At 32.1% G+C, this 13,082-nt stretch overlaps 1 protein-coding gene and 1 long non-coding RNA gene across 6 annotated transcripts in view; both read left to right on the forward strand.

Moving 5' to 3' along the window:
* The window catches only part of LOC145202058 (uncharacterized), a 177,452-nt gene that overhangs the window by 112,104 nt on the left and 52,266 nt on the right, over positions 1-13,082 (forward strand). The window lies entirely within an intron of this gene.
* On the forward strand, positions 1,868-12,240 carry LOC149891095 (uncharacterized). 5 transcript variants are annotated; one of them, XR_016451202.1, is made up of 4 exons: positions 1,868-2,145; positions 6,665-6,810; positions 8,432-8,645; positions 9,021-12,240. It is a non-coding gene; the product is annotated as an uncharacterized LOC149891095 (long non-coding RNA). The 5 variants fall into 5 exon arrangements; XR_016451200.1 differs by lacking the exon at positions 6,665-6,810 and adding an exon at positions 7,640-7,947; XR_016451199.1 differs by lacking the exon at positions 6,665-6,810 and having other exon boundaries at positions 8,432-8,806; positions 9,021-9,983; positions 10,073-12,240.

The following is a 13,082-nucleotide window of genomic DNA, read 5'->3' on the forward strand; positions in this document are numbered from 1 at the left end:
AGCCAACATTGGCAACAACCAATATTATATTCTGATGCAAGATGGGGCCCCTTGTCATACAACAAACTCAGTCCGAAACTGGCTATGAGAGAATATTAGCCTCTGGGACAAAGAACTTTGGCCTTCTAGCTCACCAGACTTGAACCCTCTGGACTTCAGCAGATAGGCTCATAATCTGGTTAGGGCTTTCTACAAAGAGCATCCTAACTTGATTGATCTTTGCAAAAAGTTAGTACGGGTACTATTTTCCTGCTTTTAGCTGGCAATTACTGCGCTTTTTTTGTGTGTGAGTGAATCAGAGACAATATTCATTATGTTGGTGAATCAGAGGCAACTTTCATTACTCACGAGAAGCTGGAGTAATATATTTAAAATTACAACTGCTTTTTGTACAAATAAATCTGTTTTTAAAGGATAACAAAGAGATGGGCGGGATTGTTTTTGACCAAAGAGTGATTGACTTATGGAACAAAGCTAAGTTCTCTGGCCAGTTTAATCAAGGAGAGTTAAAAGAAAGAAGCAAAAAATATTTCTATTGCTGAAGCATGTTGTTACTTTTAAAACATTTAAAAGTTTATCAGGCTTAATGCAGTTTTAAGAGTTATTTTTTTTAAAGGATGAGTTGCGCCACTATCAATAAAGAAGTTGGTTTACTGGGAGAAAGAAAGTAAGCAACTCCATTATAGAATATGAAATGAAGGAGTAAAGCTGAAGGAAGCAGGCGCAGGTATAGCTTTTTAAAGAAGTTAGTCAAGAAATGTTAACGCTTCTAGGTATAGAGAGGGGGGGGGGGGGAGCCTAACTTGGCCTAAAGTTACGCTACCGAACGATGAAAAAACCTTTGGTTAAATGAACTTAATAATTTTCTGGACTATCGTTTGCCGAATAAACGGGCCAAGCTAGGCGCAAAAATGTTTTGCCTAACTTGACCTGAAGTTACGTTACTGGAGTATAAAAAGGAAACAATTTAATAAGAATTTATACGATTTCGAAATCTCGTCAGCCAAATAAACGGGCCAGGTTAGGCGCGCCTAATTTGGTCCGAAATTACGTTACCGATAACAAAATTAGAATCCACTTTACAAATATTTCTTAAATTCGGAAGCCGGTAAAAAGCGAGCAAGATGGGGACTTTATACTTATAAAGACTCCTTAGATATCGCTAATTTACACCCAAAAAATCACTAAATAAGATTGAAGAATGTATTTTTTTAAAATTAGAAAGCTTTTTAACTAAAAAGTGTTTACCAAAAAAGATGTTAGTCGTCGCGCCTAACAAGCCTAACCCTAAATCCGCCCCTGAGGGAGCATGACTATGTTTCCCTGAAAGTCAAAGAGCACTAGAAATATAAAAGGTATGAACGGCATGTCTTTTCAAACATACAGTTAGAATACTTAAGAGAAAGAATAAAAACATCTGTTGACAGACATAAAACGCTTTTTACTTGAATGATACTTTTGCATTTAATTTACATTTGACTGTTTTATTTGTCTATAGTGTGAGGAGGGAAGATGAAGAAAATTGTAAAAACTATCCTTAAGTTTTCACCCGACTCAAGCATATAACATTCGAACGAAGAAAAGAATGAGTCAACCTAAATACCAGGTGGATACACATGTTCAATGAGTGAGTCACACAATGATAATAATTTAACAGTTTTCGAAAAGTTCTGTAACCTTTCTGAGACAAAGACTAATAAAAAGAAAACTTGTAAAAACCTGTCATATAAATAAATGATTAAGCGAAAAAGAAGAAAAGTTAAAAATAACAACTAAAGACGTATACATGGAGACTAATTCAACCTGTCATGATAAATAAATGATGAATGAGTAATGCAACGATAAACAGCCAAAAACTATAAAAAGAAGGGAGAGAAGAAGACGAGGAGGAAGAGGAGGACGAGAAGGAGAAGGAGGAGAAAAAGATTTTAAGAGAAAAGAGTTTAAAGAGATTTTATGAAATCCTCCTTATAAGAGAATCTGATGAGAAAGTAATTTTAAGAGATATTAAAAAGGATTTTAAGAGAAAAAGAGTTTTTGAGGATTTAATGAGAAACTTACGAAAAGAATTTATGGAAAATTTAATGAAAAACTTATGAGAAGAATTAATGGAGAATTTAAAAGAGAACTTTATGAGGAAAGTTGGTAAGAAAATATTTGAGTAACTTTCAATATGCGTTATTATAAGAATTAATGTATTGTTATATTTATGAGTTAATATTAAGAGAATATATATTGATGAGAAATAATTAATATTATTGATTAAGAAAAATAAGTTAGAGAAGAAAAACCAGTCGTAAGTATTTTAATTTCTATATTGATTAAGGCTATATCATTATTAGAAATTTGATTAATGCTTTAAGCGTTAAATATTGTCTGATGCTCCTATCGCGCTTTTACTATATCCGCGTTACACACTGACAGTGCTACCTCACTTTCTATCACTCTCTATATTTGCGCTACCATTACACTTACATAGAACCAACAACAGCCGCAGTCACATTTAATAATCATCATCCTTTAACATCACTTTAACATAAAATAAAATTAATAAATGAATAAAAGCCACCGCCCTCACAATAGGTAATAAAGTATTATGCTATAATGTTTAACCGTATTTCACCTTGAGTGGAGCTTTGACCTTTGTAAATGCTTGGTGTCATCTAGATTTAGTTATAAAAAACTATGTTTACTCTGAGGCCGGATTTTGCAGTCAGTTTTATTGTTTATTTATATGTTTATAGTAGTTATTTAAATTAGCATGAACTTGCTTCAGCCATGTAAAATGTAGTTTTTAATTTTTATTTATTTTTAACTTCGTTGTTTTTGTACAAATAAATGCACCATGAAGGCCACAGGACAAATGTTGCAGTTGTTAAAATGGTTTATTTACGTTGAAATAGTTTGCGTTAGTTGTGATAAAGAGAGAAGTTTTTTTTTAAAGCTTAAAAGTTTTTCGTCACATGTAAAATATACATTCTTGATGTAATACTGATATTTCATTCTCTTCTGTTATGTTTCTCTGGTCATCTAGAAGTCTGAATGAACGAATGCTTTTATAGTGCTAATGTTTATGAACGAATTAGCCGAAATTCTTAAAACAATAGAATATTAACATTCTTCTTGCAATATAAGGAATGCAATGTGTAAAATATGTACAGTTTATGATGGCAGGTGTTTTATTTCAGTCTTATAACAAGTATTCTCACAAATGATGAATGGAAATGACAAAGAATATTTAGATAAAGATCAATAAATTAAAGACTGTAAAATAAAAATGGAAAAAATGCAAAAAAAATTCAAACAACTCAAACAACTAAATTCCATGCCAACTGATTCAATCGATAAATGAGTTCAAAGAACTTCTAACATCAGAGAGATCAAAAAAAAAATTGCCTTTCAATAAAAGTTACAAAACATATCCAACAAATGTTAATGATAAAAATGTTAAATGATAAAAATGTTAATGATAAAAATTTAAAAATGTTAATGATAACGGTTTTCTCAGTTTGAAATACTGAGAAATTATCAGTTCGTGTATTTCGTGTTTACTTATAATTAACTCATAAAAAGTATTATATGTAAATAGAACAAGGACTTAAGTACAGACGGGATTTTATCAAATGATCAGTGTCATAAAATGGTATTCACTAAATCAACAGGATAGATAGATACATCAAGTTATTCAGAGAGATAGAAATTTAATATTATGACGATCTGGGTTATTAATATTAGATGCTGATGTTAAAATCTGTTTTCATCAAGAGAAGCATTTACTTAACAGGTTTTCTAATTTCCTATAGAATTGCTTCAACCCATTTCAAAGGCATTAATCCAGTGTTAAAGGTAAAACTATTTGCTTTTAAATAATTGTGCAACTACTTTTTACATAGAGTACATTCACTATGCTTTAAAATATTCATCTGCTTGATGAAGGTATGGAAGTTGGACAAGAAAAAGAACTTATAAACAGCAGTCTTGACACATTAGATGTATTGACATGCAAAGATTTCTCTAGGCAAAAGAACCTTAATGTGGGCTAATAGTCTTGCTTTCAAAGACTATAGCTAAGAAAGCTTTTAATTATCCTCAATATTAATGTTATGATGAATAGAGATGTTATGTCGAATATTAGAAGAAAGCCGACGATCTAGATAAAATATTCAAGGTAAGAAAAACTAAAAACTGCAAACGGAAAGGTTCCTGATTCGTGGCTTTAAACAAAAGCAGCTTAAGTATTTAACGCATCAAAGCCAACCATATCTAATGCATGGAAATTTAATTCTGAATTGAAATTACAAAACCCTTAGTTCAAAATAGGATTTACCAAATTTGCTCTATTAAAGCCAAAACGATGTATCTTTGCTGGGCGAAAATGAGTTCATATTCTGTGCGTCTGCACAATACAACTGAGTCTAAAGCTTATGCTTAGTAAAAAAATTAAATTTGGGAAAAATTACCATAAGTTTATTGAGAACATGGTCCATCGATGCATTTGTGGTAATAGAATTCAGAGTGTTTTCAGTAATATAACTGCAAACTTAACAAAATGAAAGATAAAATTGAAGAGAATGACAAAGTTAATGAAGATAAAAGAATCGAGTAGAAGCAGTGGTCTACAATAGATAGAGCAGATTATTTAGGTTAGACATCTACAGTAGGTTAGCTCATAGAAAGTCTGTGTGAAAAGCTTAATACCGTAATATTTCACTCTTTTGCTAAAGAACAATGTAAGTGCTTGAATAGATTAAAGTCATCCAAACCCCCAAATGAAAATTTTATTTTGATTGATTTTGCAGAAAACATTAAATTGTTATAAAAGAAGATTTCTAGAGTTACCACTGGAACCAACAACAATGCACAATACATCCTCTACTTATTTATACAAAATATGAGCAATACGCTAATGAAAGTCAACAAAAGTCTTAATTAAAGACCACCGATCCGTTACTGTTTATTGGATTGTCGGATTGTGCACCGAACTTTTCTAATCAAATCGTTTACGGATTGCATTGATCCGAAAATAAAGTTGTGGAAAATAATTCATTAAAATTTTTTCGGATTATAATTTGGTCCGATACTTTCAGGTCGGATTGCAGTCCGAAATTTTTTTTTCGAATTGAATTCCGAACCGATATTAATTTTGCGGATTTATGTAGATTCAAAATAAGGAATGCTTTTAAAATAAGATTCCTTTCTTTTTATTTCTAATATTCAAACATACAATCAAATGAAATGATTTCCATGCTAAGAAATAAAAAAAGATGTCAAAATCAGATTGAAATTTTATTATTTTCCAAATTCATTTCCTGCCCACAAAAAATGTCTTGAATTTTTCTGAGTTTTTTAGTGTTTTCTTTTATACAAACCAAGATTTCAACTTTTAAGATTGAATGATTGGTTCTTCTAGAGTTTTATATTTTCCTGCTGTTGAGAAAACTCTTTCAGATGTTGATGATGCAGCAGGTATACAGAGGTTTTTTTCTGGCCAACCTTGGCATTATTGGACAAATATGCTGGTTTAACTTCTAGAATTCCAGTACATTTGTATTTGCTGGAACTGGCTTTGCATTCAAAATGGCTTTTTCGTTGCTTGTTTCGTCTCCAGGAGTAATGTAGTCTGTACCAAACACTTTCTTCCTCAGCTGCTCAGTTAAATCAAAGTTATCATCATCCTCATCATCCAACATTGAAGGTGAAGAAGTGCATTCAGCAAGCCAAAATTTCTTTTTCTGACAGTTCTTCAATTGCTTTCTTTACTGCAGTTTTGACTTTTCCAAATTTTGCTTCCACAAATCACATACCCCTGCTGTTAGGGTCTAAAAAATGAGCAATGTAGAATTCAATATTCGTCAATTCCCCTTCGAATCTGTTGCTTAGATCTTTGTTGATGTATTGAGCAAGATCTGATGACACCTTGATTTTTGGCTTGATCATCACCCTGGCTAATATTCCTCTGATGTTAAATAGGTAACTAATAACGGAACAGATGCTTCCAACTGACTTACAAATTCAGAACGCTGAAGAAATGTTCAATTTTATTAAAGACAACATATCTGACATCCTCTTCCTGATTTTAAAGGCTGAAGATATTTGTTCTGTCCATAAATCTTTGACTTCCAAATTCACTATCGCAAAGATTTTACCTGTTAAAAGAAGTTTCAATTAATTGATTCCACAGAATGCAACAAACATAAATGTCTCTGAGCAGGAGGAATTAATCTTAACATTTGACCTTTTAGGCCTTAAAATCAATGCACAATTTCCATGAAGTTAGAGCAGAAAAATATTATATCTTAATTTATCAAAATATTACATCTTAATTATGCTTAAAACAGTCATTTTCAATGAAAGGCTACAAGTACCAGAATGATACAGAAGATTTACCTAAGGTTCATACTTTTAAATTAACACAGCCATAGTAGTAGTACACAATTGATAATGTAGTACATTTATGATAATTTCTAAAGAAGTATTTTTCTAACACCCAAACTTTTTTTATTACTCAAATCTTTTAATAGAAAACTCAAACAAAAACCACTTTTCAGATACACTTTCCAAGATAGCTTAGAGATGAATTACAATCTATACTTTTACTTTTTTCCCATATCTTTTATGAGAGATAAGCGTTATATTTTGGTTATTCATTTTCAAAATTATTTAGATGCGAAACCCCAGCTTGATCACGTGAATGATGCGAAACCCCAGCTTGATCTCTAAAACCCATTTGATTACAGTTCTGAAACTCCACAAGGAAATCTGTGTGATGTAGGTGATCAATTTGACAAAGTGTAAAGAAAATCTGAGATGGTGGGTTACGTGCCTGAAATTTTTGTCCCACTTTCTTATTTTTAATTCCTTAAAAATCTTTTTCTCTTTTTCCGAAAGTCCTTTATTAAAATCTTCTTCAAAAAGTTCTCTGATAGATTTTCTCATGAAATCTTCACATAATTTTCACCTACAAATCTCCCACAATTCTCCTTGTTGGTTTCATGTTGAAATTTGTTCATATTTGGTTTTTGTTTTTATTTTCTTTTGTCGCGTAGTGAACATTCAATTATTAGGGAGGGGAAGACACAATGTATGTTCTTAGGGAACATACATTGTGTCTTCCCCTCCCTAAACTATTGAGGAGTAGAGGGGGATGGGGGTGTTAGAATATTATGAATAAAAATATGTCTTTGGTAGAAGACAAATTCTCCCAACCATTTTTTGAGGGAGGGGGAGTGAAGATACTTTGAGTAGATTTAAAGAGGCGCTTTGATTATTCTTTTTCCTAACATTAAAAACAGAGGAGGTATTGGTTAAAGATAAAAGTGTGCAATGGTCGATGCAAAAGGGGACATTATTTTCCTTAAATCCTAAAATCTAAATGGACAAGGGAAATATATTTAATGGAGGAGGAGTTGAGGAAGGGCACATGTACATACACTAAAACAATATGATGAGGGAGTCTGGCTATGGTCAGTAAAGTTGACTATAGCCAGACTCCCTCATCTTTTTGATGTGAGGACAAACATTCTTTAGGATTTAGGGGAAAAGTCAAAATGTGTTTCGCTAAATTAATAAGCAAATAGCTTCTCCCGTTGATATAAAGAGGTGTCATTTTCTTCTGATCGTTTTTTTTTTTTTTTTTTAGTACTTTTGTTGAGGCTTTTTACCAAAATAGTCTTTAAACATTCGGCTGATCAGATCATTGTGCATCTTTTATTGTTACAAATAAGTAATAAATTTGCAAAGAAGTATTGATATAAAGAAGAAGGGATGAAAGTATCAATGCAAGCAGGAAGGGAAGCAGGAGAACTTTTGTTAAATAGTTTGGACAGAGAGTGAAACATTCTAAAGAGAACTGACGAAGCGTATTGATATAGTAGCAAAGCGTGGTACAAGTCCATATATAAATTGAGCAAGAAAATGCTGATGTAGATCATTATTTTACATAACTTGGTATATGACTAAATGAATTGATTTAGATGCAAACTTTTAGTGCTTAGTTCTACAAAGGACTGATAAGTTTATGAGATTTTAAAAACTAACTACATTAAGATTTTTTAGCAGAGTATAACAAAAGTGAGCAAGTTTTTGCTTAAAGCTTAGCAGCTTTAAGCAAAAACCTGCTGCATTTATAAGAAACAATAAACAACATTCAGATACTTGCAGCTAAAGTAGAAAAAAATGGTCCTAGCAATGTCAAAAGCCCTAATTATCAGTACAAAGCCGCAAAACACAGCAAAAATTTGACTGAGATGCGGTAAAAACTAAATGGAGAATATGATAATGTTAGCTTACAACTAGAGTACTTTATTTGCGTGTGAATGTGAATGAGAACTTAAATCTTTTCCAAGAACAAATTATTTCTATTACTGAAGCAGCTTGTTGCTTTTTGTTTTTTAATTGTATATCAGTTAATATTTATGAGTTTTTTTTCCAGGATGAGTTTCAAAATCGAATAGATTAGTTGGTTTACCGGGATAAAGAAAGTATGCAACTTCATAATGGAATACGCACTGAGGGTGAAAAACTGAAAATCTATGAGTAACAGAAGACTTTGTTGGCATGTCCTTTATAAAACTCTTAGATAAAATATTCAAGTGAAGGAATAAAGATTATTATAGAGTTAAATATCTGTTGATAGCAATCAAATGGTACTAACTTGGATGATATTTCTATATTTAGTTTACACTTGTCAATAAGTAAAAAAGTAATATGCTACAATGGTTAACCGTATTTCACCTGTGAAGCTTTAACCTTTGCTAATTCTTGGTTTTACTTAGATTTGTTTTTAAGAAGACATACTTACTCTGAGGTTACTTTGAAGTCAACTTTAACAATTATTTTATGCGTTTATAAAAGTTATTATTTGAATTAGCATGAATTTGCTTCAACGATGTATAATGTAGTTTTTATCATCATTTATTTTTAAGTACATACTTAATATTATACAATTCTTTTGTCGTTAATTTTTTTTTAAAAAAAACTACAACTTTTCACAAGGATTCAACTTCTTTTTCTTTTTACAGTTTTGAGAGACTGTCAAGTGTTTGAGGCTACGGCGTCGTTGTTGAAGTCGGCAATCATATTTGTTGAAGTCGGCAATCATATTTGTTGAAGTCGGCAATCATATTTTGGGTTGAAAACAGCAATTCGATCAAGAGTAAGTTTCAACATGTGCTACACACGTTTTATGTGGCTGAAGTATCGAATGTTGATTTTATAAATGACTCTTTCCATGCTCATGGTAAAGTAAAAAACATTATTTCGGGTCAGAATGTTTCTGTAGACACTCGAATGGTTATTATAAATGCCATTTACTTCAACGTATTATTGGAGCATGTCTTTAAAAAACAAAATACCAAATCTTCCACGTATCACGTTTCCATGAAAAATGCTGTAAACGTATCGATAATATATTAGAAAAATAATTTCAAGTTGTTTTACGATAAAAAGTTTTACTCTCAAGTTTTGACAGTACCTTAACAAAGTGACGTGATAGAGATGTTTATTTTACCCAATAAAATTGATGGTCTACATGCTCTTGAGGTAAAATTATTATCTGCGAAGACGTTTTTAAAAAGACTTCAAAAATCGAACAAACCACGTGAAAAAGAAGTCCACATTTGCATCCCCAAGTTTAAATTCTCGACGGCGAGCAGCCTGAAAGAGTTTTTGATGGCGTTGGGAATGACCGAGCTGTTTTCCGAGTCAAAATCGAATTTAAGCCAAATAAGTAGTTAGAATAATTTTTTTGTTTCTGATATCTTTCATAAAGCGTTTTTAGATGTTAATGAAGTAGGAACTAAAGCAGCTGCAGTTAATGCTGAGCATTTAATAGCGTTGATTCTCAATTAGCAACGCCGCCGGTATTTTGGGCTGATCACCATTTTTTGTTCTTGATTTATGATGTTGTTTATGGGTTAGTACTGTTTGCAGGAAGGTTTTGCAACCGTTAATAAGCATTTTGGTTGTACGTGTGGAGTGTGGAAGTGAGTACGGGGGTTTTTCATTCCACTGGCAATGTTTTCGTTTATTTTTCTCAATATATATTTTGTATTTTTTCTTAAATTTTCTTTAGGTGTGAAGAAGAAGAAAAGAAGATGAAGAAGAAGGAGAAGATGATGATGATGATGATGATGATGATGATGATGATGATGATGATGATGATGATGATGATGATGATGATGATGATGATGATGATGATGATGATGATGATGATGATGATGATGATATGATGATGATGATGATGAGTGATGATGATGATGATGATGATGATGATGATGATGATGATGATGATGATGATGATGATGATGATGATGATGATGATGATGATGATGATGATAATGATGAAGAAGATCACAAGGATATGTTGAACAGTGATGATAGCATGTTTTTAATTGATCAGCCTGTTGATGATTCGCTTTCTCTATAAAATAGAATCAAGTATTCAGGCTATGTAAGGCTCTTGATAGATGCAAGATACAGAGTTAGAACAAAATAATGAAAACACAGTCAAAAGCAAACAAATTTATTTTTTGTAATTACAGATTTAATCTGGCAAAATATTGACTTGTACAAACTTAGAATAAGTTCTAATGGAAATTTTATCTATTCTTCTATCAAAACTTTTTCTAGTTCTTGTAGTGATTTCGGCGGTGGATATCGACTTATTAATTTATTTTTTAACGTGCACCACAGCTGTTCAAAAGTGTTAAGATCAGGTTGTGGTGGCCAGATAATCTGAATTACTTTCTCAGAATGTTCATTATGCCATTTAGAAATTATTTTAAAAGTTCGGATTGGGGCATTGTTATCCTGGAATATTGCGTTGCCTTTTGGGAACAATTCTAAGATCATCGACTGGATTTGATCCGATAAAATAGTCAAGCGGTCATGACTATTGATTCTGAAGGAAACTATTGGGGCGGCTAGTTTTTACAATATCGCTCCCCAGTTCATCACAGATGCTTATCCGTGTTTCACAGTAGGAAGAAGGTAGTTGGGTTAATATGCTTCTTTAGGCTGTCTTCAGACGTTAACTAGACCAGTGGTTGGAAATAATGTAAATGGAAATGTGTGATGACCACATTCTTCCACTGCTCTACATACGTTCTTGTGATTTTTATACTGCTCTAAACTTCTTCTAATGTTTGTTGCTGAGAGCAACGATTTCCGTTTCGCAGCCTTTCCATAAAATCTGGCATTATTAGGCTCCCGACAGATAGTTTTTGTAGAAACTCGATATTCGAGACACTCATTAAGTTCGGCAGCAACTTTAGCGGCTGTTTTCCGGTGGCTCTTGATGACAATTTGAGTTAGAGTTCGGCGGTCCTTATTAAAAAGCTTTTTTTCCTGTCATTACTTTTGAAACTGTACATCTTGGTATAATTAGCATCTGGACTGTTTTGATCACACTTGCTCCTGCCATAGGGGTACTGACAACAACCTCTTTTGAAATCGGATAGGTCTGTCATGTCCGAGCAATTAAATCTTGTTAAACCAATTTTGTCTGAAAAAAAAAAAATATTATTTAGAAATGAAGAGAAGGTGCATTAGTCGAAGAAACTGACGTGGAAAACAGCTCTAGTGCATGATGGCAGATGTCATAAAATTATGAAAGAGGAACACTATGTTATAGTTTTCTTTCCAGAAAACAAACATGTTGTCATTTAGTTCCAAAAAGAAATCGAGTTACTGATGTTGCCAATGAAATTATGTCAGTGCTAAAAGAAGATGTTGCCAATGAAATTATGTCAGTGCTAAAAGAGTCTATTGAAACTCTTCAACCAATAGTTTGTGATGGAACGAACAAAACCACCGTAAAAAGCAATGGCATTTTGAGAAAAAGAGAACAGTTAGGAAGACCACTACGATGGCTGGTTTATCAATTACTTATGCATCCATTTACATTTAGAAAATATTTTTCACATGTTGATGATGGACAGACGACAGTCTCTGCAACATCATCTGGTGTCATTGCTAAAGCAATTATGTTCAATCCAAATGACATCCTAATTGTTTAACTTTTTCCCATTTCTGGAAAGGCTGTTAATGTTCCTGATAAGGTCTTCTGAAAGCATTTTTAACTGTGCAGGTAGGACATGTTTCAAGTCAGTACACGCCATTTCTAGAGTGTAGCCAATCAGATAATATAAATCATGCCAGATGACTCTCAAATACAAGATGAGGCTTACGTTTGAATGTCACAGACAGTTGTATCAAAATTATTGCAGAGATTAATTTCTATGATACTTCATGGTTTTACATAAATTTTCGTAGTGAATGTTAAGATGGGTCTAAAAATTTTATTTTTCTTATGAAGCAGTGCCAGCAATTTAAGCCAGATCAAGATATTGTGTTTCCAGTACTGCAGAACAACAATTATTTTTCTCATCCTGAATATCTGATGAAACGAATTTTAATACGATTGATTTAGAGAGCTACAACATATATATATATATATATATATATATATATATATATATATATATATATATATATATATATATATATATATATATATATATATGTATATAGGGTAGAGCGGGGCTAGTTGAGCATAGGTGCAAGTTGGGCAACTTAATTATCTCAAAAACTACACATTAAATGACAAAACATCTAATGGATGAAAGATAGGTATATATAATGGTAATACAATGCGCATAAAATGGTTGTTGGACCGCGGTCAAGTGAGATGCACGGGCACTATTTCTCTTTTAGATTTTTAAAAGACATTTATCTGCCATCACTTAAGTGTTAATATTTTACCTATTTATTTGACTTTCGATTACACTCAGCTATTGTTCCCTAAGTATTATAGCTCATTTTATAACCTAACTTTTGTATCACCTAGTCTAGTGGGGGTAAGTTGAGCAGGTTTGAAAAAAATTGTAAAAACGCCATTATCGGATAGGGAGAAACAAATTTCGTTGGTTAAACATTTTAAGGTCCAAAAACACTTTTAAATTAATCATTATTAAATACTCTTAACAATTTAAAATCATATCTGAAATCCTTTTTTTTTGAAAAATATGTTAATGTCATTTAAAACTCTTAGATTTTTGCTTCTTTTAAAAATATTTATATTC

Source organism: Hydra viridissima, unplaced genomic scaffold (assembly GCF_058129835.1).
Source record: "Hydra viridissima isolate aposymbiotic clone 2 unplaced genomic scaffold, HvirCarnegie_v1 scaffold_3, whole genome shotgun sequence".
Classification (NCBI taxonomy): Eukaryota; Metazoa; Cnidaria; class Hydrozoa; order Anthoathecata; family Hydridae; genus Hydra; species Hydra viridissima.